Genomic DNA, 25091 nt, shown 5'->3' with positions numbered 1-25091 from the left:
TTATGTTCAAAATCACTCAAATAGACCAAAATCATATCAAACAAACTCCGAATTGAGTGATTCAAGCGGCCATAGAATCGTCTTGACCCGATATACAAACCCATCAGCACCCCGTTGACAGAAAACTCCGCTACATTCTCCGGAAAAGCTAAAAAGTTGCCGGAAAATTCCATTTTTTGCTGTTACGGTTTTTTTAATAAAAACCGGACTTCACGAAATCTGATCGAAGATTTGATCGGTGGGAATCTTCATTTATAGCCATGAAAACTCAGTTAAAATTTGAGACCGATCCGGCAGTTAGATCTCCAGGAATTGTCGTGTGTTTGTGGGTTATTTTATAAAAAAATGGGAATTTGTTAAAGGATGTGTTTGGAGGCTAGGATGATTATAAATGAGATGGTGGCTACATTTATAGGAAGAAGGTAAAGTTTCATGTTTAACTTTTCATCTAATGACACTTATTCCCCTCCTACTTTAGATAATTACATTTATCTTCTATAATTTAATTAAACACAATTTCTTTAAATACCGCTGAAACGTGGGATGTTACAAGTTTAATGGATCATGAAATTACAAACTAACCTATCTCAACCACCGAAAATTACAAACTAATCATTCTCATGCCGCTGCACTATGTAGCCTCATCCTTTCATGCATGTTCAATTAGGACATCTTGATAATCACATGTCCTTCTCGATCATCTCTGCTTTCTCATCGTTCGCTTCGTTACTCACGATCCCAGCAAGTTCCCTTATGGAGTTAACTATTGCAGGCATACTACTTGTCTTGACTTATTCTAGTTGGCTTATCTTCGTTTCTTTCTTGTTGCTTCCACTTGGATTTCCCAGTTTGGGTTGCCTTTGATGCTTCAGGAACACTGTGGCATTGTAGTGCGAAACAATTGAGCAACTCCCTTAGTGTATATGACTACAAGCTACAAGTGTGATCCTTATTCATAACTTTCTAAAGTCGAAGTCCTACTGCTTTCGTTTATCGCTTTGTCACACCTACTTAAAACAGGTGTCTGGTTGGCACGTGTCTTACCACAGCGTCTAGTACGACATCCTCGTGCCCGTCCCTTTCTATCAGTAATCTTTCTTGTCTCTAAGGAAACACAAAAGTTATCACTCTAGGGATTATTTAGCACATGAATCGTAAGGTAAGTAGCTAATGACAGTGGCCAAGTGTAATTAACTCTTTACATTACTCCTCAGGTCCTACATACTTCCCTTTATGATTTCACTTGTCCTAGTTTCTACTACTCACACAATCATGCAAACATACATATAACCCATATTCTTATCCCTAGTAATTAAGCTAGCATACACACATTCTTTCATTAACATTTAAGATAAATTCATACATTCTTCTACTTTCTTTTAACATGCATATACATATATTTCTAAATCTTTACATGAACTTAATCACGTACCTTACTGTTACAGAGCTTGCTTGAGTGACACATGGCTTTCTTGAACTAGCATATCTATCTTTTCTTCTCTAAGTCCCATTCTCTGTTCGAGTCTAAGAATGTAAGACGCTTATTTCTTTCGAACTTATGCTCTGATACCAACTTGTAAAGGCCTGGTCCTAATGCCCTACATTGACGTTGGATTTACTCATAATCACATTTCTAAATATCAGAGTGAATTTAAACTTTTTGCGGAATATAAAAACATCAAACATTCATATTAAAATCTTGTCTTTAAACTTTCAAATTATCTTAACATAAAACATAACTTTTCTTCACTAGATGCCAGTGAGCTCAGTCCATGCCATGTGTCCCCCCTAAAGGCAGCTCCTTCATCCTATTTGCCTGCGTTCATACAAAACGTCAACTACTGAGTGAGTTCTAGTTAATCAGGCAATATACATCACATTCATATATATGTATACGTGTCTATAGATACATATTACATACTTAACTTGCTTCTTTCATACATACATACATACATACATACATATATACATACATACATACATACATACATACATACATACATACATACATACATACATACATACATACATACATATATAAATTCATACTTGCATTCTTTCATACTTACATTCTTTCATACTTTCATTCTTTCATACTATCATACTTTCTTCTTACTTATGCATACATAATTATCTCTATGTTCCAAAGAGTCGTGCGCCGAATAACCACACATATATTACTAGGGTCTGTTCCCTACATTCGCAGATATTATTAGGGTCTGTCCCCTACATTCGCATACATTGTTAGGGTGTGTTCGCTTTATTCGCAGATATTATCAGAGTATACTCCCTACATTCCCATATATTATTAATTATTAGGGTATGTTCCCTACATTCGCAGATATTATTAGGGTCTGTTTCCTTCTTAACCATACAATCATTCATACATTACTTTATATATATATATATATATATATATGGGATGGTTCATGCGAGAAGTAAAGTTACAGCGAGAAGTGCGAGAAGTCAATCTGGACCACTCATTTTATTTTCAATTTTGAATCATTAAAAATATATGAAATGAGTATTAAAGTAATATAAATGTATTCTCTCTCCCGTTAATATATATAATTAAACCAATGCAAATTACACTTCTAACTATTATAATTAATCTAATCACAATAACTAAAAAGATTTAAAAATTAATAAATCCATAAAACAATAAATTAATCTTTACATTTTTTTACCTTAACTCTTGAATTCACCCTCCACGACTATATTTTTTTCCTATACCTCTGCAAAATTTTCCTACATATCTTTAATTTTTTCGTACACGTTTAAATTTGTTTCTTACACATTTTCAATTTCTTCATACGCATGCATTTTGTCCTGCACATCTTTAAATGTTTCCTACATATATATTATTTCTTCCTACACATATTTAATTTTCTCATACACATCTTAATTTCTTTCCTACACATATTTAATTTTCTTATACACAACATATTTTTTTTCCTACACGTCTACAATTTCACCGTACACTTTTTTCTTTGGTCCTACACATCTTCAATTTTTCCTACATATATTTAGTTTCTTCCTACACATCTTCATTTTTTTCCCTACACATGTTTAATTTTCCCATACATATCATGTATTTTTTCCTACACATCTTTTTTCTTTCCTACACATTTTCAGTTTCTTCGTACACAATTTTTTCCGTCTTACACATATTCAATTTTTTTTTTCAAAATAGCAATCGATGATGAAGATACTATTTTGCTTAAATGTTATAAATTAAAAACTTTTTATTGGTGAATAAACAACAAATTTAAATCTTACACTAACATATAATAAAATAAATAAATTGTAACTTATAAATCATAAATTTTGAGCTTTTATTTAGGGATAGATGAGATAAATTAAATAATGTATTATTTTTTCTACCCATACTACCATTTTCTTATATTTTTTAATGTCTTTCAAGTTTTATTAATTACAATAAATGCAATAATGTTTCAACCATTGATTAATAATCTAATGGTTGAGATCACTTCTCGCACTTATCGCTATAAAATCACTTCTGAAATGAACCTAATCCTATATATATATATATACACTTTAATATATACTCTCAACATTTTCTATATCATTCTTATATAATTCGTATATCATCTATAAGGCATTCACAAATCATATAATTACCACTCAAGGTAAGTGTATTAACTAATCGCATCGAGTATGCACACAGCCTCGAAAACATAACAAGGAAATGAGGCTTGAAACTCACATGGGTCCTGCTTCTTTCGGAATTGATTGTAACACATTTCTTAAGTTGGGCATGGCTAATTGTGTAATAATTATAGGTATCAATTAAATACTTCTAACTATATCATCTAATCGAAACATCATTTTAATTGAATCACCATTACAATCGAATCACAATTCTAATCGAATCGCAATTCTAATCGAAAGACAGTTCTAATCGCATGACAATTTTAACCGAATGACAGTTCTAATCGAACGACCATTCCAATCGAATGGCAGATTCTAATCGAATGATGAATTCTAATCGAACGGAAGATACTGATCGAATAGAATTCGATTCGATTACTTTGCCCACTCGATTTGATTACTTTGTTCAATCGATTTGATTACTTTCTATTTGAATATGATTTTATTCCCATCATTTTCCATCCTTCTTTTCAACTTGTTTTGCCCGTCCTGCTTAATAAATGAGCCTTGGACTTTAACCATATTGTCTCTTTGCACTAATTTGGTTCAAACATTACCCGTTTGTCCCGTTTCATTCCAAACAACTTGTTTATATTCAATTTTACATTTTTCTCACATGATTAGGTCCGATTTACTATCCTACCAAGTTCCATGCAAAACCGACTCCATTTACCCATCCTTTTCACATACCGAACACAACTCGTTTTACCCAAAATGAACCAACTAACCCGTTTACTAGCAAGTTCGTTAGTTTATAAATAATCGTGACCCATTCTATCATCCTACCAATTTTCATGCAAATCCCTACGTTAAAAATAAACACTTTTAACAAAAATGTACCTTTGAGTTAATCACTCGAATAGACCAAAACCATATCAAACGAACTCAGAATTGAGTGATTCAAGCGGCCACAGAATCGTCTCGCCCCGATCTACAAACCCATCAGCTAGCTATCGCCGGAAAAGCTGACAGTTGCTCGAAAATTCCATTTATTGATGTTATGGTTTTTCTGATAAAAACCTGATTTCCCGAATTCTGATCGAAGATCTGATCAGTGGGAATCTTCATTTATTTTCCATGAACAATTAGTTAAAATGTGAGACCGAACCGACGGTTAGATCTTCGGGAATCGTCGTGTCTTTGTGGGTTATTTTCTCAAAAACGGGAATTTGTTAAAGAATGTGTTTGGAGTCTAGGATGATTATAAATGAGATGGTGGCTACATTTATAGGAACAGGGTAGGGTTTCATGTTTAAATATTCGTCTAATGACACTTATTCTCCTTTTACTTTAGATAATTACATTGATCTTCTATAATTTAATTAAACACAATTCCTTTAAATACCGACGAAACTTGGGATGTTACAAGTTTAATGGATCACGAAATTACAAACTAACCTATCTCAACCACCGAAAATTCCACATCCCCGCATTTATTCATTTGGAGTCATGTCTATTTCATCACTTGAACCCATCACTTAATTTTCGTCACCACCCATGCCACTTGGAGCTGAAATGGGGACAACCGCTAACAGGTTAGTCTCCATAGACCTCTTCTTCTGTTCCTCGATGTTGATTTTCAGCCAACCCATAGCCACCATCAACTTCTCTAGTTCTTCTTGTCCTTGGCTCTCTATCGGAGCTTTCCATGAATTAATGCTTTTGCCTTCTGCCTGAATTTTTGAAAGCTCTTCACTTTTCTTCTTTTCAATCTCCAGCTGATTTGTCGCATATGTGAGTTGTGTGTTGAACTCATACACTGGCATTATGATGTGCATTGATAAGTTGGGTGGTGCTGGTATACGGTTCTGGGCTCTGTGAAAGAAAACGATTAAGAATACTTTCAACTAAAGGGTGCCCAAAACTGTATGCGTTCTTACGTGGAGAAAAAACTATGATAGACATTTCCACCCCGCACAAGATGCAGAGTTCACTTGCTTTCTTGAACAAGCCAGAACGACGTTTGGAGAAGGTAACCATCAAGTTGGTCTCCTTCTCCATTTTTTCCATTCGGATCTTTTGGCGACCTTTTGTCTTTATAAACCTCATTGTGGTTGTTGTAATAAAAGTTATCAGGAGTTTTATTTGATTGATTTGAGGAATGGTATACCAACGTCTAAGATACTTATATGCCTCACCTTGGCATACAAATTATACCACGTGCTGTATACACTATTAATGGTAGTAAATTCATTCCCATAATGATTTTTTTCCTTATTTCCATAAGAATCATGATTAATGCTTTATAACTTTCCATATGAATATTCTTGTGTATAACTTTTCGGTCAACATTAAATATTCCTCCCGAATTCGTTTTCGCGGCAAAAAAATCCATGGAGTAAGCACATATACTAATTAATTAAATATATGGTTCATGAACATGTTTATATGTTATACACTTTTCTATATATAACGCTAAGAAATAAATGAGTAGGTTATGATTACTTTAAATCAATACAATACATGTCAAATACGTTAAATTTACATATTGAGATTCGAACATGGCAATTTTATGAAACAAAGCATGGTGAAAGTAGAGCATACAAATATTTTGGTGAAGTTTTAGTAATATAAAACTTAATTGATTGCAATATATGTAAACATGGTTTAGGATATTGTACACTAAAATATTAATTGATTGCAATATATGTAAACATACATATTTAAATATTAATTATGTTTAATGTTTTGTAGTAGGTAAGAGTTTAATTATTTTAGCAAATATTAAATATCAACAATTTGACTCACAGTTGCATCCAAACAATGATGGTGAAAGTACTAATAACTAAAATTCACTAAATTTTCAATTGTGGGGGATATTAATCTGTGTCAAAACTCAATCTACGGTTAGAAGATAATGGAAGGTTATGCAATTCAATCATACGTATAAATGAGTTAAAAAGTTAATAAAAGTTGTAATTTTTTTGACATTTTTCACTAATCTCTAGTCCTAGTGACATACCCATACATACCGAAACCTAAGAACCAATCTTCGATTCTCGACTATGATAAATCGTTCAACGTTTGCATGTTGCAGTGAGATTAAAAGTTGCAACACCTTCTATTCAGACACAAACCAAACTCTTCCATAGATTGTCCCATAAAATTGATATTTAATATCGTATAAATGACGTTTACATTTTTTAAGAATTCATATGAGTGAATAATGGTTTAAATGTTTAGCGATTAATTAGAATCCCAATAAACAAGAGTCATTGGTTTAAGTGTTTAGTGAATGGTCATTCGATTCGATTAGATAGTCAATTTGATTCGAATAGAACCCTTATTCGATTAGATTTTCCTTAGTGGTATAACAATTTGTTCAAAGATTTTCTAATCGAATGGTGATTCGATTACATTATCCTTAATGTATTTCTGAAACTTTCTTTCCTAATCGAATGTAAGTTTGAGCACTTGCCATTTGGCATATTCTGCATAAACTATCAGTCTAATCGAATGGGCATTCGAACACATAGCCATTGTGATTGTCCCTTTAATTGAATGGCTCATTCGATTACTTGATCCTTGAACATTTTCCAACATAATCTTTCTAATCGAATGGGTATTCGATTACCCGGTCCTTGTCATATATCATTTTTATTTCTTTCCAATAGAATCCCAGTTCGATTACATGTCCTTTGACCTGTTCACATAATCATTAATCTTTCTAATCGAATATCCCATTCGATTACTTAGTCCATTCGAATTGAACAACCATTCGATTACATGTCCATTTCATTCGAATACAATACCCAAACTTCTAAAATATCTATATATTAATCTTTGAACACATCTCTGGGTTCATCTCCATCAAGTACAAAGATCTGGGCAATCATAACCCACATTCAACCATCTTTTCTTGGGTTTATTGACCCAAGAACAGTCCGATAGACCTAAAAATGCAACAACTATACAAAAACCGATAAAAACTCAATTAAATCAACATAAAGTGTCCTAATGATATCGACAACAAGATTATAACATCAAATCAGTCATAGAACAACATATGAATATCAAATCGGGTATGAAAAGTTATGTCAGAAACTGTTCTTGAGCCTAGAAATCAAGAACACGAATTAAAACACGAAAATAATATACCACGGGAAACAAATCCATGTTTGATGAAGATCTAATTGTGATGACAAAGGCATATTTGAGGATTGTATGTAAATCTGGGTTAGTTCTATGAAGGCGGTGGAGTTTTTTTTTGGTTTTAGAGAAAAAGTAAGAGAGAGAAAGAGTTTTGGATAAGATTGTGAGTTTGAAATGAAAGATATTTTGGGTTGACCTATAAATAGGGTCAGCCTATCTCGCGATAGGGTCAAACCGTCTCGAGTTATAAACGATTTTACACTCTCAACCCCCGAACTCTGAATATATTTACAAATTTAAACCCGCAAAATATCTACCCACCGAATCCAAACACCTAAGAATATACAAGATATATTTTTGTCGGGTCAACATTTAACAAGCATTGCATAGAGGACCTTGTTGTAGAAAATTAATCCTTTTAACTAGACACTTAAAAAGTAAGATTGAAAATAAAATAAAATAAGCTTTAAAAATAAAAATAAGATTTAAATAAAAAAAATAAAAATAAAAGTAAAAAATAAAAGTAAAGATAAAAATAAAAATAACACTAGAAATTGTTTTTAAGATGTAAATAAAAACAAAAGAAAAACTTAAGAAATCAAAAGAATTTGAAGTAAAGATGAAATTAATATTATATTAATTATATTAATCTTGGAGTTAATTAATTTACATAATTTAAGCAGCACATGTTTTTGATGAGAAAGATCTCGACATGGAATCACACTATCTATAACGTCCTAGATCACATTTCTATTTGGATATTATTGTGCCAAGAACCCAAAGTCGATTGTAGATATATTTTATCCACTTTAAACTTAACAAGTATTTTGATTTCACTGTGATACGTTAAGATATGAATTAGGCATAATACTTGTGTGGTCCCCTGTTAATCCAACATATTACAAACTACATCATACCTCAAGCATAGTTTGTGTTCATCAGTATCACTCCAAATTGACTCTGACCCCTAATGATTGATCCAAACATTTTTGAGCTTTTTTTTTAAATATTTTTGCAAACTTTCTTTCAAACAATTCTTAAATGTTGAACCATGGACTTTCTAGCCATACGGACTTACATTCCTTCATATAAAGTGTTTAGGACTTCTTGTTTGCCCCATGTTACGTGGTTCTAATGTACCCATTTTTGTTTGATAAATTATCAACATTTTGTTGTTGATTTTAAATACCTTTTCTACTTTAATGATTTTTGATTTTCAATATTTGTATTTAAAGCAAGAAATAACTTTTATTGTGACCAATGACTAACGGGCTCGCGTATGACTGACTAATAACATTTTTGCCTTCATCAATATGACTTATTTTGGAGTCGGCAACCACTTCATCAGAGTGTAACCACTAGCATAGGCGAGTATTTAAGTTTATATCACTGTGATATTTACTTATTTGTGTTGGTGCATAGTGTCAGTAGTTCAGTATCTAGCGTTTTGTATGTGTCTGTAATAGTGTTGAATTGTTTGATTTAGTATTTGATGTAATGTTACACAAGTTCGCCTGATGTAAGCGAACTTGTGGACAAGCGAAGTTAGGACAACTTCGCCTAACGTGTTAGGCGAAGTTGTCGAGGTGTATTTAACCTCAACGTACGGCTTGTTTTGTTAGGGATTCCAGAACGTGTTTGTGTGATTGAATATCACGTGTTGAAGTGTTGCAATACAACGTGTCTTATTAGTATTGTAACGTGTGTTCGTGGTTGGTTTTAACGTATTGTACGTCTTACGCTCGTATCGTGTTACGTAGGGATTCCACACCTACGTATTACGAGATACTCCTGTGTAGATCCGGCTGGGAACCTACAATTTGTCAAGCCTATTTACACATTAAAAATGATATTATTGGCTTTTGATCTACTCTTTTCGTGTGCTAGGATCATTAAAGACAATTTCTTATCATTTTCAAAAGGTCGGATCAATTTCTCAAAATTTTAGAATTTTAATTATCTGACTCCCTCTAAACAGGAGCACCCCTTAAACGAGAGAATATCTTTTTGAAGCTTTTTCTGGTTTTTTCTTAATAAGATATAATAAAATATAGAATATATAATATTTTTGTAAGTCAAGTGACTCATTTTTGTTTTTCTTAAAAAAATTTAAAATCTTTTTGGTGAGTTAAACTTAACTCGTTTTTTCCCTCTAAATTTGTGACATATTTGAAAAGTATTTATAATTTTCTATACAAAAAAATAAAAATAGAATTAAGGTAAAGTAATTTAAAAAAAAATAAACAAAACTAACATAAAATACTAAAAATAAAAATAAAGTAAGATAAAATAAGAGAATAAAGACAAACTTAAATTAAATTGAACTTTTAAAATAAAATAACCTAAACTAAGATAAAGCAATAAAAATAAAATAAAAATTAAAAATTAAAAATAGAAATAAAATTAAAATAAATTAAAAATAAAAATAAAAACTAAAATTAAAATAAACTTAATTTTGAACAGAGGAGATCATGCCCAGAGACTCAACAAGAAACAAAAATCGGGCACGATCAAAGGCTTTTGTAAACAGGTCCGCAAAGTTGTAATCATTGTCGACCCGTTCAATAGTGACAAGTTTGCGGTCATAACAATCACGAATGAAATTCATTTGGATGTCAATGTGTTTAGTCTTTGAGTGTTGGACCGGGTTATTGACAATACAAATTGCTACCCGATGGATCTTGAGTAAGAACATGTATGGTAGAAATCGGAGTGAGAAAAGGAGACGAGTCTTTGAACCCAAATTTCTGGACGATGTCTCGAACATACTTTTCTTGATGAGTTAAAATTCCGTCCTCCTTTTGTTCAACTTGAAGACCCAAAAAGAAAGACATCTCTCCTAACAAGCTCATCTCAAACCGGCTTTGCATGACCTCAGCAAACTCTCTACACAGTTTATCAAATGTAGATCCAAAGATAATGTCGTCAACATGCACTTGGACCAAGATCTGATCACCCTTCACCTTTTTGAAATAGAGCGTTTGATCGATAACTCCTCTTCTGTAGCCATTCTTTAGCAAATGTTCAGCTAAGGTAGCATACGAAGCACGGGGTGCCTGGTGAAGGCCATAGAGTGATTTATCAAGACGGTAAACGTAGTTTGGACGATCAGGATCCTCAAAACCTGGTGGTTGCTTCACGTAGATCTCCTCATTCACTTTTCCATACAAGAAAGCGGTCTTAACATCCATTTGATACACTTTGAAATTCATGTACGAGGCATAGCCCAAGAAGAGACGGATTGCCTCGAGCCTAGCCACAGGTGTATAAATTTCATCCTAATCACGACCTTCACATTGAGAGAAACCATGCACAACCAGTCTTGCTTTGTTTCTTGTAATTACCCCTTATCATCTTTATGTTTCCGAAAACCCATCTCGTCCCAATTGGTCTCTTGTTCGCTGGCATCTTGACCAACCTCCAAACATGAAGATTTTTGAACTGCAACAGCTCATCTTGCATAGCTTCAACCCACGAGTTTTCCTTCAGGGCCATTTTGTAGTCCTTCGGCTCAACCTGTGAAATAAAACATGCAAAAAGACATCTGTTAATAGTACCGGATTTACTCCTTTTTTGGATGCCAACGGATGGAGATCCTATAATGTTTTCTGTGGGATGACGTCGATGAATGAGAGACTAAGGAATATCTTCAACAATGGTGACAGGTTCTGCTTGAAGATTAGTTAGATTCACAATGGGATGAAAAATGTGAGGAGAATTTTCATGAACATTAGTGATTGATTGAATAGAGTCAGGTTGATCAACTCTATTCTCTTGTGAAATTTGTTCTTCCCAGAGACTTTCACCATAAGGAACAAAAATCGCATCGATAGGAGTTGATGAAGTATTTCCAGAGTTACCGGCAGTAGGATCATTAATGGCAGCAGCAGCTTGATTTTCTTCTTCTTGAGAGGGAGGTGTAACGACATACTCTACCACACCTGGAGCTTCTTGAGCATCTGCCATATGATCAGCTTGGTGTTGTTCCACATTGTCTGCAGACTGAAAGGAATCATCTGAGTCGGTGTCAGATACGTCTTCAACTTCAACCAGTTCAGTCGAATCAGCAGCTTGAGGAGCAGAACTATCAATAACTTGATTATTTTCTTGCACGGGATCGGGTGGTGGTACAACTGGTGGTACTATTCTATTGGAAGGCTCAGTAGGTAGGTCACTTCGAAGTTCAGACAAACGGTTGATAATGGATTGCATCAACAGAGGCTCAGTTACAGAAGATGGGACTTGAGTATTTACAAGTGGTGGAGTATACATGCCACGAAACTGTTTGAACAAATAATCATAATCAAACAACCAGTATTATTGAGCTCTTGCCAGTGTTTCCACGATCAGCTTGGTCTTCTTGTTGTACACACAATAAGCGGTGTTGTTAGCTGCATAACCAACAAAATAACACTCATCTGCCTTTTCAGCAAATTTTGGATCAGGCTAAGCACCAATATGGATCAGGGTGCAGGGACATCCAAATGTCTTGAAGTAGTTTACCTGCGGATTTGTCTTGTAGTATACCTCATAAGGAGTCTTTTTCAAGCGCTTATTGATTATCACACTGTTCTGAATGAAACAAGCAGCATTGATTGCTTCACCCCAGAAGAACAATGGAAGCTTGGAGTCTGACAACATTGTTCTAGCAGCCTCAATCAAAGTTCGGTTTCTACGTTCAGCTACACCATTTTGTTGTGGAGCGTAAGGTGCACTGAAGTGGCATTCTATTCCATTTGAACTGCAGAAGTCATTCATAGTCCGGTTGCAAAACTCCTTTCCGTTATCGCTTCTTAAACATTTCACCTTCATGTTTGCCTGCCTCTCCACCAAAGTAATGAACTTGATCATAAATTGGGCGGTTTCATCCTTGTGTCCTAAAAGGAATGTCCAGCTGAAACGGGTAAAGTCATCAGTAACCACAAGACAATGGGCTTTTTAGCCGATTGCCAATAGATGGATAGGACCAAACAAATCCATATATAACAGCTGAAGAATGGAAGCTATGGAGTTCATCGTCTTGGGCCTGTGAGGGAGCTTGTGTTGCTTGCATTTAGAACACGAAATACATTTTTCAATGCAAGAGAAATATTTAACAGGCAATCCCCTCACATGGTCGCATTTGACCAGTTTGTTTAAGTTTTTGAAATTTACATGGCCAAGACGTTTATGCCATAGAGATGAGTCGTTCTTCGAGGCCTTAGATACTAGACATGAAGCGGTCCTACGTGAGTAAGAACTATTCATATTCAATATATAAGCATCATTATGCCTCGGAATACGCATCAATATCTATTCTTCTGGGACTTTGAAACCTGGTTTGAGAATCAAGCATTCATTCTCAGTGAATAATGTGGAGTACTGTCGATCACAGATTTTTGAGACACTTAGCAAATTGTGGTTCAATTGCTCCACCAAATTGACGTCATCAAACGTCAGGATCCCATTCGACACTCTTCCACACTTTGTGATATTACCACCCACGTCTCCGGCGAAAGAAACGTGTCCACCATTAAAAGGTTTAACATCGTACAGTAAGGACTCGTCTCCCATCATGTGTCGGGTATAGCCACTGTCTAAGTACACAGACCTTCTTGACTGACTCTACACACATTAGCAAATTAATTAGACATAGGTTCCCGAGACTTAGTTGTCTCGGGAAGGTTTACCACACAATTATCATCTTTTATTGACGTGTTATCAATTATGAAGTTTTGGGACATGTCAGAATCAGAAGAACAGTCCTTAGGAGTCCATGCACGTGCAAGTTTCCTGGTTTTTGGATGATTTTCTTGACTGTCTTCTTCTTGGTTTTAAAACAAAATCCTCGGATTTCTCAATCCTTGGATTCCTTTTCTGATTTTCTTTTTGATGAATTATTAGACTTTTTCAGTCTTAGAATTCCTTTTTGTTCTCTCCTTTTTGGTTATCCAGAAAGGAGGTTTACTGTTCTTTTTATTTCTGGATCTCACGTCCATTTCACTGGCAGAATTATCTGATTGTCATTTCTTGTTCTTAAGCTTGGTTTAGCTCTGAAATGGAATTGATTAAACTGATTGTTCATTTTCCTTTGCATTCTATGCCAGTTCTTGCAAAGTCTTGCAAAGTGAGATGGGTACACACATAACAAAGTATTTTTCTGCTATCCCTATAGAATTCGTCAAATCTATGATGCATGGGCTGTGGTGAATAAGGTGATGCTTGGAACGGAACAACCAGGTTATCTGATCTATAACCCCGATCATCAAAAACATTTGAGTAGAATGATTTGACATAATCTTGTGGATAACAACCATAGTAGTTTTTATCAAACTGATTGTAGAGTTGAGGTTGATAAAATTGATTAGTCGATTGATAAAAATTGTTTCTATGAGGTGGAACATATTTACTTGAAGTACTAGCCTTTATTTTTTCATAACAATTTTTTTTAATTTTATCTCCCTTTACTTTACAGTCACTTGATGAACAGCTAGGTATATTTGTATTCACAGACACCTTTTCTTGAGTATTTCTATTATAAACAATCTCATCAAAAACAGTTTCACAATCACTATCAGAAGTGGAAACATCATTTTCATTCATATCATTAAGAGAAGTGTCAACATGAACACTCTCACAAATTACATGATTGCTCAAAATATTTTTCGAAGTATTATTATTACAGACCGGGTTAACAACAAATGTTTTTAGATTCACATGAGAATCAAAAAGTGAATTTAAAATCTTTTTATCTCCATAACCCCATTAATACTAATTGATGGAAGAATTGGATAAACTGCTGTGGGGACAGCAGGAGTAAATGTCTTTGGTTTTGGCACGTGTCCAATACCATAGAACATCTCATCCTCAGGTGGGGAGTTGAAACTAAAATGGGGTAGTCTAGTATAATTCTCATTAAACGATGGTGGAACAACAGTATTATCATAGCCTATTTCCGTTTTACCCCAATATGTGCCCCAATTATCCCATTAAGTTTAGCAGAAGCTAACTCAAAATTTTCAACATCTATTTTCCTTTAGGCTAAATCTAGCTCTAATTTGACAATTTTAGCATTTAACTCAATTACACATTTTTCATGATGTTCAACTAGTTTTTCATCTTGGAAAAGTTTTTCATTTAACTTAGGCATATCATTATTATGAGTTTTAATCCTAGTGGCATAGATCTTTTCATCTTTCTAAAGTTCATAATTCTGACATTTAATGCCAAAGATTTGATCTAAAACAGTAGCATTATGGTTTCTATAGTGCATAACCTTATCAATACAAGCTTGTGAGCAAATTTTGTGTACCTCTGGAATGACAGAGACAGGTGTAGGTGTTCCAGCAGAAGGGCTTGATGAAGTGCTTGCTTGATCAGTGAAGGCCATTCCAGCAAAGGTCAGAGGATTCTTCAACTCCTCAAATTGGTCATCCTCCCAATATGGTTGAGTTGATTCAACAGTTCTTGTGATCATGGCCTTTGAGCTCGACTCGAAGTTTCCCTTGGATCCACTTCCTAAACCGATTCTTGGGACTCTTGACTTCGAGGAGTAGTTTGGAATGTGCTTCTTGTCATGTCTTTTAGCACCCTCATTATCAGACATCTCGGTGATCTTGATGTCCTTCACTGCCATTGGTGGATTTGTGCATTCTCTTGCGAAGTGATCGGTCTCATTGCAGTTGTAGAAACGCAGCTTCTCTTTCTCAAACCCAATACTCTTCCCATCACATCCTTGAAACTGTTTTTCCCATACTTTTTCGTGAAGTTTGAAGCTCGGTGAACAACCATGGCCATCTGGTAGTGTCCATTTTCTTGATATAATTCTGGTTGATCTCGGGAAGATCTCCTTGTTCAAAATAAGGATGAAGTAGCTTTACTTGTAGTAACTCCTCATGTCTTTCCATAAAGGCATGAAACAGTGCCACATTAGAGTCATCGGGAGAAATGGTTTGAGGAGCAGAGTAAGTTTGATTTCTAGAAGGTTTCTTGATCCCATGAGCTCTCAGGGCTTGTGCAAAGGCCTTGTCAACTGCATCTTGAAATGAAATTGAGCTTTATGATGCATGGGTTGAAGCAGATGTCTTGAAGGCAGAGTTAACAGTTTGAATAGCAGGGTGTGCTTGACTCAGAAATGCAGTGCTTATACCTGATCTAGTAGATATTCCAGCTTGATTAAGAGAACTAATATGATTTCCCATCCTCAACTTCTCATCCACCTCAAATGACTTGATAATGGAAGTCAGATCAGCAAGGGGGGTAATTTGAAGGTTAGTGGTTCTCTTGATTGTGATGACAGTACTGTTCCAAGCATAGGGAAGAGAGTTGAGTAACTTGTCATTGATTTCACCTTGATCATATTCAATGCCAACACTGTTATCTTAGTAATCAAGGTTTCAAATCTTTGAATGAGACTGGCAATTGATTCTCTTTGAATATAATTGAACATATTGAATTCTCCTTTTAACATTCCCTTCTTGTTGTTTCTCATTTCAATGTTTCCTTCAAACTTGTTTACCAAGGCATCCGAAAGACCCTTAGCTGTGGTGTTATCCCTCAAGGTTAGTGCAATTTCACGTGAGAGGCAAACACTAAGAACACCAAAGGCCTTTTGATCATCACTAAAACACTTTATGTCATTTTCATCATAGCCAGAATTAGGAAGCTTAGGAACCTCACCATCAGCAGTAGTAGTAGTGGGATTATATGGACCTTCCTCAATGGGTCTAAGAAGGTTATGATCAAGAATTTTAATGTAGTTCTTAAATCTCCACTTGAATTCCTCAAAATCATATTCCCAATTCATCAACTTTGGTGGCTTTCTAGTGGTTCCAGCCTCGTTCTCAAAAATCAGGTATCCTTTTATAGCTTCATCCCTTTTAACTTCTTCCATTGGATTAGCCATCGCTCAAACAACTTCAAGATCAAACACAAACACATATTGATTCTGCAGAAAAACACAAGTCTAAAGTATTCGAATAGGGAGTATTCGAATACAAGGTAATCAAATGTAATGTAATCGAATGCAAAGTAATCGAATGAATAGCAGTTTCTTGAAAATGATTAAGTATAAGGTAATCGAATGGCTTGATATTCTAATTGAATGGATGAATCTAATCGAATAAAATTATAATCTAATCGAATGTACTATTCGAATCGAATGGGGATTCGATTCGATTAGGGTTTGATTCCATTAGAATGTAATCCAGACTCGATTCGATTAGATTACTTGGTATTCGATTCGATTAGGTTGAGTTGATTCGTTCGATTATTCTTGAATTCGATTATACTACAACAATGATTCGAATCGAATGGGTCAATCGATTCGAATGGACAATCGACTCGATTACAGCTATACTTAGGGAAAGTACAATGTGTACTTTTCTTCCACCTTTTTCAAGATTATTGTTCCTATTTATGTCACTTCAATCAACTTTGACCTTTTATGGATCTTCGCAAACACCAATAATTCAAACACTAAACTTTAAGATTTTCAACCCTTTTAACACCAAATCTTGTACTTTTAACACACAAACTTTAACACCCGAAGCTTGAACACACTTTTTATGAACTTTTTGAACACTTTTGTGGCTTTGAACAACCCATAACCCACAAGAACTCTTGAAAATCCGTCTTTAACACAAACAAGACCAAAATCCAAGGTTGTGACCCAAGATCTACAACTAGTAGAGCCCGAAAGCTCTGATACCAATTGTAGGTCCCTTTACCGGATTTAACAACACAATTATTATGAGTTATCTTGGATCAACCTCTACACTAGTTAGCGAGATCTCGAATCTTGTTAGTGTGTGTTAATTTCCGAGAGAATGAGATAAAAGAGAGAGTTTGAGATGTGTAAAGATAAGGTTTGCAAAAGGTTAGTTTGTGTATGAGTTACACACTCTATATATAGTGTCTAATCTCATACACTACTCTTTTCATTATGACGGCCCAATGAGCTCAAATACAAATGGCCTTGGGCCCAAACATAAAAAAGAGAAGTTTAACAAGCTAACAAATACACAAACGATACAAATACGAAAGACTGCAAACAAAATGGGCCTTACAACCGCTCATGAGATTTTATGAGTTTCAGTAAAGATATTGTTGTTTAAAAAGAAATATATAGAGATTTATAAATTTACAACATGTATTTTTTTTCATTATTGTGTAACATGTAATTTATTGAACTGTATAATAAATGTTAAAACTTTTGAACATAATTTTTGTATATTACTTCAAATAAATTTATTTATCTCAACCCGTGTGACGCACGGGTATTTAACCTAGTATAATATATACACAACTATGTTATATTTGATCAAGTGGGTTGATTATAAGATGGGAACCAACCCTCTAGTCATTTACCATTTATATAATTCTTTTCATTTTTGGAATATGTACTTACCTAAGTGTATTCTTTTTTATGAACGACCAACTAAGTAACGCCGGGTACTTCGTACGCGGCCCCCATTGGCTAAAGGTAGCCCTAGCCGGTCACTAGTCCGGACGGACGGAGTCCCTAGCGGTCCACCTATTGAGGGATTCACCGGATAAAACCCGACCCTCACGCCCGCCAAATGGCACGACAACGAGGAGCCGGTAAAACCGGGTGAGAGGACTCGAACCCTGGCAAGTCAGGGTCATCCCTCATATCTCCCATATAAATTGGTGATAGTGAGGTTTGAACCCCCCACCTCTCACTAGTAAAATGAGTGTTCTACCATTGAGTCACATCCAATTTATTACCTAAGTGTATTCAATCGTAAACCATCTTTATTATTTTATATTTTTTTAATACAAATTAATAACTTTGAAAACAATAAAAGAAACAAGTTCAAACTTAAATAACCAAACCAGCAGGTTGGGCTGACACACATAACTTGGCCGGTTTGATTTTTCGTTTTCTGAAACCGTAGCAAGAGGTTCAACCCAAAATTTTAATAAAGATTGGCTGAATCAAACCGCGAAATGAGATGACTAGTTTTTAATACTTTCAGTTATCGTAATATATATATTTTTTAAGTTATTATTTTTTTTAATTAACATTCAGCTATTACAAAGCAATTACAATAAAATGACAGACAAACGGGCAACAAGTTGCGCCACAACCCTCTTTTGAATGATAAAACCAATCCTACTAAAAACGAAGCTTTGAGACCTAGGAGCTAAAGAGGTTCCGTGTAATATATTTATTGTTAAAATATTTCTTGATTATAAGAGAGTTTTAAGTGAAAAAGAAATCCACATATTAAACACAAAAACTTTATATATAACGATTAAGGTGGATTTTAACAAGATCACCACCTTACACACACTTCTTGGTATAAACCTATAGCTAAACTCCACGAGTAACGTCTCACCAAGCAAGGTAATGATTATTATTGCTCTTTGCTAGTAGGGAAGCTGAATTACTTGACGCATACTCGACCTTATTTAGCTCTTTGCTGTTCAATTACTGAGTTAGTTTATGAGGATCAACGGATTTCTTGCCATTCTCTTTGTTATGTGAATTTAGGGGGTGCTTCTTCATAGGGATTGTTTCTCAATATCAAGCCGGATTTAACTGTCACAGCTTAGTGCGATTCAGATTAGTTTTCATGTCCTAACTCCCAACGATCCATTAGTGGTTATATCATTTCTTTGGGAGGCAGTCCTATTACGTGCTTAAAGATCATGAAACAAGCCACTATTTCACATAGTTTCTCCGCTAAAGCTGAGTATCGTTATATTTTTCGTGTGATAAAGGAGTCAGCTTGGTTAACTCGTCTATTTTCCAAGTTCCAAACGCATGGTAGATCTTGCTCCATTTCCACTTAAACGTGATTGTCAAGTTCTATTCAGCTTGCTAAAAATCATGTTTTTCATGAACATACTAAACACATTTAGTTAGACTGTTAATTTGTGCGAGTGAAGCTTCAAGATGTTTTAATTCTCTTGTCTCATATTCACACCTCAGATCAACTTGCGGATTTATTTACTAAAAGACTTGTTGGTTTTTAACATACGTATCTTATTTCCAAGTTGGGGTAGTTCGGATTGTTAGTTTTGTTTGTATATTATAAGAGTTAGTGAAAGTTTTTCAATTAATAAGAAATTCAAAATGCATGTTCATCATTTATATAGACTAGAAGAGTGTTTGCGCGATGTAGTGGGTATTTAAACATAGACATTGATAATCACGTAACATTTATGGGCGTTCATGGTTTGGCACGGCGTGAAACACGACACGATTTTAAACGGGTTCGACATAACACAAATAAGTATATGGGACGAGTAAAGGTTAAAATTAATAATGTCATAAATATGGGATTTATTTTATTTTAGAGAATAGTGTACAAACATGTAATGATTCGTCAAGCTAGTTAATTTAAGGTAAAAACAGAATTATTATGTGTTACGGTTAAAAAAATAAACATGTTACTATTTTTTGTATTTAAATTATAAAAGTGAAAAGGTAATGTGATTATTGAAGGTTATTGAATACCCTAAGTTGAGTTTTTGTAATATTTGGAGGCCTTCTTTGTATCTTTGTGAGAAAAAAATATGTGGGTATTGGATGCTTTTAACCACCTTTGTTATAATGATTGCTTATTTAGATTTTACATTCATGCTTTGTTGACTTTACATTATAAATGATAGCTCGGTATTGAATGAAATTTATATCAAAACGTCGGAAAAAAATGAGTTCAACGCAACGGTAAGTTTCTTTTTTTATGATATAAAATACAGAAGAAAATAAAAAAAAGTAAATAAAGTTCTTAAGTAGAGGTTAAAGATGAGGGGGTAAATTTATAACTATTTTTTAAATTAACAAAAGCTAAGTATATATGAGGGAACAATGTTGTAACTATATTTGAATAAACTGATGTAAACCCACTTTGAAAGGATCTAACAACTTTACTCGGATCAATCCGTGTTGTTAGCTAGCGGAAATCACTAACAACACTCGGATCTCGGATCTTAGTTTGGGTTAACAAAAGAAAGAAAGATAGAAAAGGTGAAGTAGGTGAGAGAGAAAGTTTCATTTTATTTCCTTCGAATTGTTGAGAGTTGTGAAGAGTTATGGAGAAATGAGTTAAGTGACCCTTTATATAGGGTCCCCATTTCTCCAACTTTTACATTTTGTCCATACAAAATAAACGTACTGAGGTACGTAATACACCGACTAAAAGAAAATATAAATACATACACAATTCTAATACTAATATAGAATATTGACCCTACAATCTTCCCCTTGTCTTTGGTATTTGTCTTATTGACTTCCATCATAGCTCAAACTCGGACTCGTACTTGAAGATATCGTTTGGATCTTGAAAGGACTGCTTTTCAACAAGTAATTGGACAAACTTGTTGAATTTTCCAACGATGGCGTCCGTGTTGTCACGACAAACATCTTCAACAGTACATCGGGGTGACTTAGGTCAATGAGTCCAAAACCTGCAAGTTCATGTCAAAGAACTGTAGGTCATGAGTGCGCTCAAATGAAGAATGACTTCACCATGTTCAATATCTAACTCCCAAGCGACGAAGTTAAAGAGAAAGTCGTCTTCAAAGGGCGTGCCATGAAATTTTGGTTCACCATGGTCCTCTGGCATCTTGTATCTTCTTCCATTGGACGACTTGTTGGTGAAGGGATTTATCTTCTTTGACTTGTAGGACCTAGCCGGATTGACTGTGAACGTATGGTAGTTGGCTTTCCATTTTCGCTTCAAGAACCGTTTGAACCATGACTCCACCGAGTCTGTGTCATCTTCTCGAGCTATGGTTTTTCTGAAGTAATTCATGTCGAGACTTGACAAAGAGTGCATATCTCCGTAGGTGAGATACATCAGATCGCCATTTGCATGCCCAATAGCCCCAACTTTTGCTATCTTTGTGCCATCTTACATATAGAATAGGATTTAAGTCATGGTACGGCTTCGATCTCTTTTCCAAGCTTGCCATCCTGCTCATGCTATAGTATTTGATGCCTTTTCGAGGCTTCCTTTGAGCAAGCTTGATGGAGGGAGCAACAACTATAGCTTGATCAACAACTTCTTCAATCACCCTTTCTAGAGTATCTGGATTGGGTGAGTAGTTGATGCCGTCATCACTATCTTCTTTATTTTCTTCCACAGTTTCTTGAACTTGTGAGTCGGTGCCTACAAAAGAGTAAACATTAAATAAACAGGATATTTCAGCCTCGACAATAGCATCCGTCTCACGCGCATTTTCAGCCTCATGTGGCGGTTCATCATCACCCACCTTATTACCAGTGGCATCACCATTGCCACTATCATCACCATTATCACCATCATTTCCACGAGGCACATCAAAACTGTCATACTCGTGGTCATCATCATCATTCTTTTTGATGTATATAAAAATATACATCTTTTTAGCATCAAATAAATTTTAAAAACTGCAACTTCCATCAAATAATATAGCTCAAATAGCTACTTATCATGTTAAAATGTATTTTTAGGTAAACCCAAGCCTCATACGAAGAAACGAACAAAAAGCAAAAAAAAAAATGAAAGAAAACCCAAGAAAACCAGGAAGCACGCCCCCATGCAACCCTGGACACGTCCCCATGCTTTCCTATGCAAGAAAAGACAAAAATCAGCAAGAAAAGACAAAATGATGGACACGTGGACATGGGGCCGTGGTTACCTTTCAGAAAAGACAAAAGAAATATAACAAAAAGACCAAAGACACGGGGTCGTGCCTCAGGAAGCACGCCCTCGTGCTGAGTCAATATGTACGATCTAACAGAGCATTTAATGTGATTGGACACGTGGACACGGAGGCATGCCTCATGGAGAATGTTGCATTCATTTGTTGTTCTTGAAGAAAACTTCTATACGGGTTTCTCCTATAAAAACACCCACTTTGCACTCATATTGAAGATCTTGTGGAGAGTTTGAAGGCTTGGAGGCTATCATCACCATCACCATCATCATCATCATCATCATCATCATCATCATCATCATCATCATCATCATCATCATCATCATCATCATCATCATCATCATCCGTTGATATAATGTTAAATGTTTATGTTCCCGTGCATATTTTATTTAATATTTTAATTTTTTTTGTTCGTTTTTAGTTAAGATTTGTATACTACTAACGTTTTTGTGTGTCGTAGGTTCTGGGAGTTGATCGTGATTAAAAAGGGCGAAAAACGAGCCGAAACGGAGATCCGGAACGCGTCAGGAAGGTGCTAGAACAGGGAACCGGTCTGACCGGCCCCTTATATGAAGAACGCCGCGCCGCGCGAAGGGGTGCTTATATCTCGTCGCACGGCGCCTAGAGGGTACTGATGGGTTTTTAATTTGTTCGGGCCTTGTTTTGGGTATTTAAACACCTTTAACTTAAACCTTACATAACCTGAAAGCCACCAGCCGAATCGGAGTGTTTTTGGAGCTATCTTACGAGTCTTGTGGTGATTTTGAAGGCAAGAAAACATCTGGTGAAGAGCTAGACGTTTAAGATCGAAGAATACGGGTTTTATCGCCGTTAATCTTTCGTTCTTTATTATTTCACCATGTGTTTCAGTTTTTATTACTATGTTTGATTTAGACTTTAAGATGCTAGGCTAAATTCCATAAACTACCTAGGTTGTGATGAACCTTAGTTCGGTTTGATTTTATTTTGATTTCGTTTCGTTATGGATTTTATGTTCTAAGTAAACGGTTAAGTTTGATTTAATTGATGCGTTTGATTGCTTGGTTTTGTTTACTTGAATTTATTGTTCCACATTGCCCTTGTTGATTGTTTCATAGGATAGGGTTTTGTTAGGTCATTTACTGTGTGTTCTTGACTAGTTTGTGATTAATATCGATTAAAATCATAGAAACAATAAATTCAATTAAACAAATAAAAGTGAGCTACTAGTCTAAAAATCTGTAAGGTGATAGGCTATTAATAGATCTTTGTTGGTCAGGATTGCTAGATTTAGTTCTTCGTAAGGAGTCCGTATAGGTTTGATTGTCAGCTTAGTCTATTAAGTTAATTGAGTCTGCTTTGCTGTCTTTGAATTCCGCGTTGTAAGGTAGGTTTTCGTCATAAAGATACTTAGACATAAGTTATTAAATAACCGTAAGGAAGTTTAATTAATAACCCGATGAGTCTTAAAACTTGTTAGAAATCCATAGGCGTCTTCTTGAAGTTCAAGGGCCCTGTTAGGGTTTTCTGTCAAGGGTCTATTTTATGATCCCAGTTTCTTAACTTGAGTTTCCATTTAATTAATAACTGTAACTTTGGGGATTCTAGCCTAGGTAGTTATCTTTGTCATCTGAATTAATCTAAGTGTTTAATTGTTTATTAGTTTAAAATTGATTAGGTTTAAGTTTAATTAATTAAGTTTAAGGTAATAATTATGTTTTATTATTATTATATTAATTAGGTTTAGGTTTTAATTAGTTTAATATTAGTTTAATCATAAAGTAATCATTAGTTAATCATTATTTAGCGTTTTAATTATTAGTATTAAAATCCCCCTCAAATATTATTAATAAATAGTCGCGTCTTGAAGTTGAGTCTAATCGTAAAGTAATCGTTTTTAGCTTTAAATTTTATTTTTAGTCTACTTACTTGGTCTGTTGCGTTTTCAGGTATATGCCACATCTTCGTTAGCAAGGACCACCGCTGGTAAATCTGGATTTTTCTCCGTTCAAGACCGAGACCAGCTCATCAGCAGAAAAACCACCGTCAGAAGCTACTTCTTCACCAAAATCGTCACCGCACAGTTCACCACCAGAAAGTCCGAGAAGTCAACCAGACGTCCAAATGGCCGACGATAGGACAATTGCTGCTCAAGCCTTCGATGGCTTAACCGGAAACCAGTCATGCATCGTCGTTCCCGCGATCGACAACCCCAAATCGTGGCAAATTCCATCATACGCCATGAACAACATCGTTCAAACTAATCAGTTTCATGGGAACGATGACGAGGATGCACCGGTTCACATTAACCGACTTTACCGCGTTTTGAAAACTTTTAATTTGCAAGGTGCTATTGAAGATGCTATTTTCTTACATCTTTTCCCTTTTTCACTTGCAGGTAAAGTAGTTCTTTGGCTCGACACTCAGCCGCCTGGTACATTCACCACTTGGGAAGCACTGTGTTCTGCATTCATCAAGAGATACTTCCCACCGACTAAAACGGCTATTCTTCGTGATCAGATTCACTCGTTTCACATGGAGCCAGAAAAACAATATTCCCATGCTTGGGAGCGTTTTCAAAATTTGCTTACCCGTTGTTCACAGAATGGTCTTACACCATGGGCTCGCATGGAAAATTTTACAACGGGCTGACATACGAAACCCAAGTTCGTTTTGACACTGCTGCTGGAGGTAAC

General features: G+C 35.1%; 1 pseudogene; it reads right to left on the bottom strand.

Moving 5' to 3' along the window:
- Window positions 1-5141: 5141 nt before the first annotated feature.
- LOC143577343 (agamous-like MADS-box protein AGL62 pseudogene) lies at window positions 5142-6058 on the bottom strand (annotated as a pseudogene).
- Window positions 6059-25091: the final 19033 nt, after the last annotated feature.

Source organism: Bidens hawaiensis, unplaced genomic scaffold (genome assembly GCF_021521415.1).
Source record: "Bidens hawaiensis isolate Kalapana, Puna unplaced genomic scaffold, B.hawaiensis_p1.1 tig00028514_1, whole genome shotgun sequence".
Taxonomy (NCBI): domain Eukaryota; kingdom Viridiplantae; phylum Streptophyta; class Magnoliopsida; order Asterales; family Asteraceae; genus Bidens; species Bidens hawaiensis.
The sequence above is the reverse complement of the archived record's forward strand: the minus strand, read 5'-3'. Positions and strand labels throughout refer to the sequence as shown.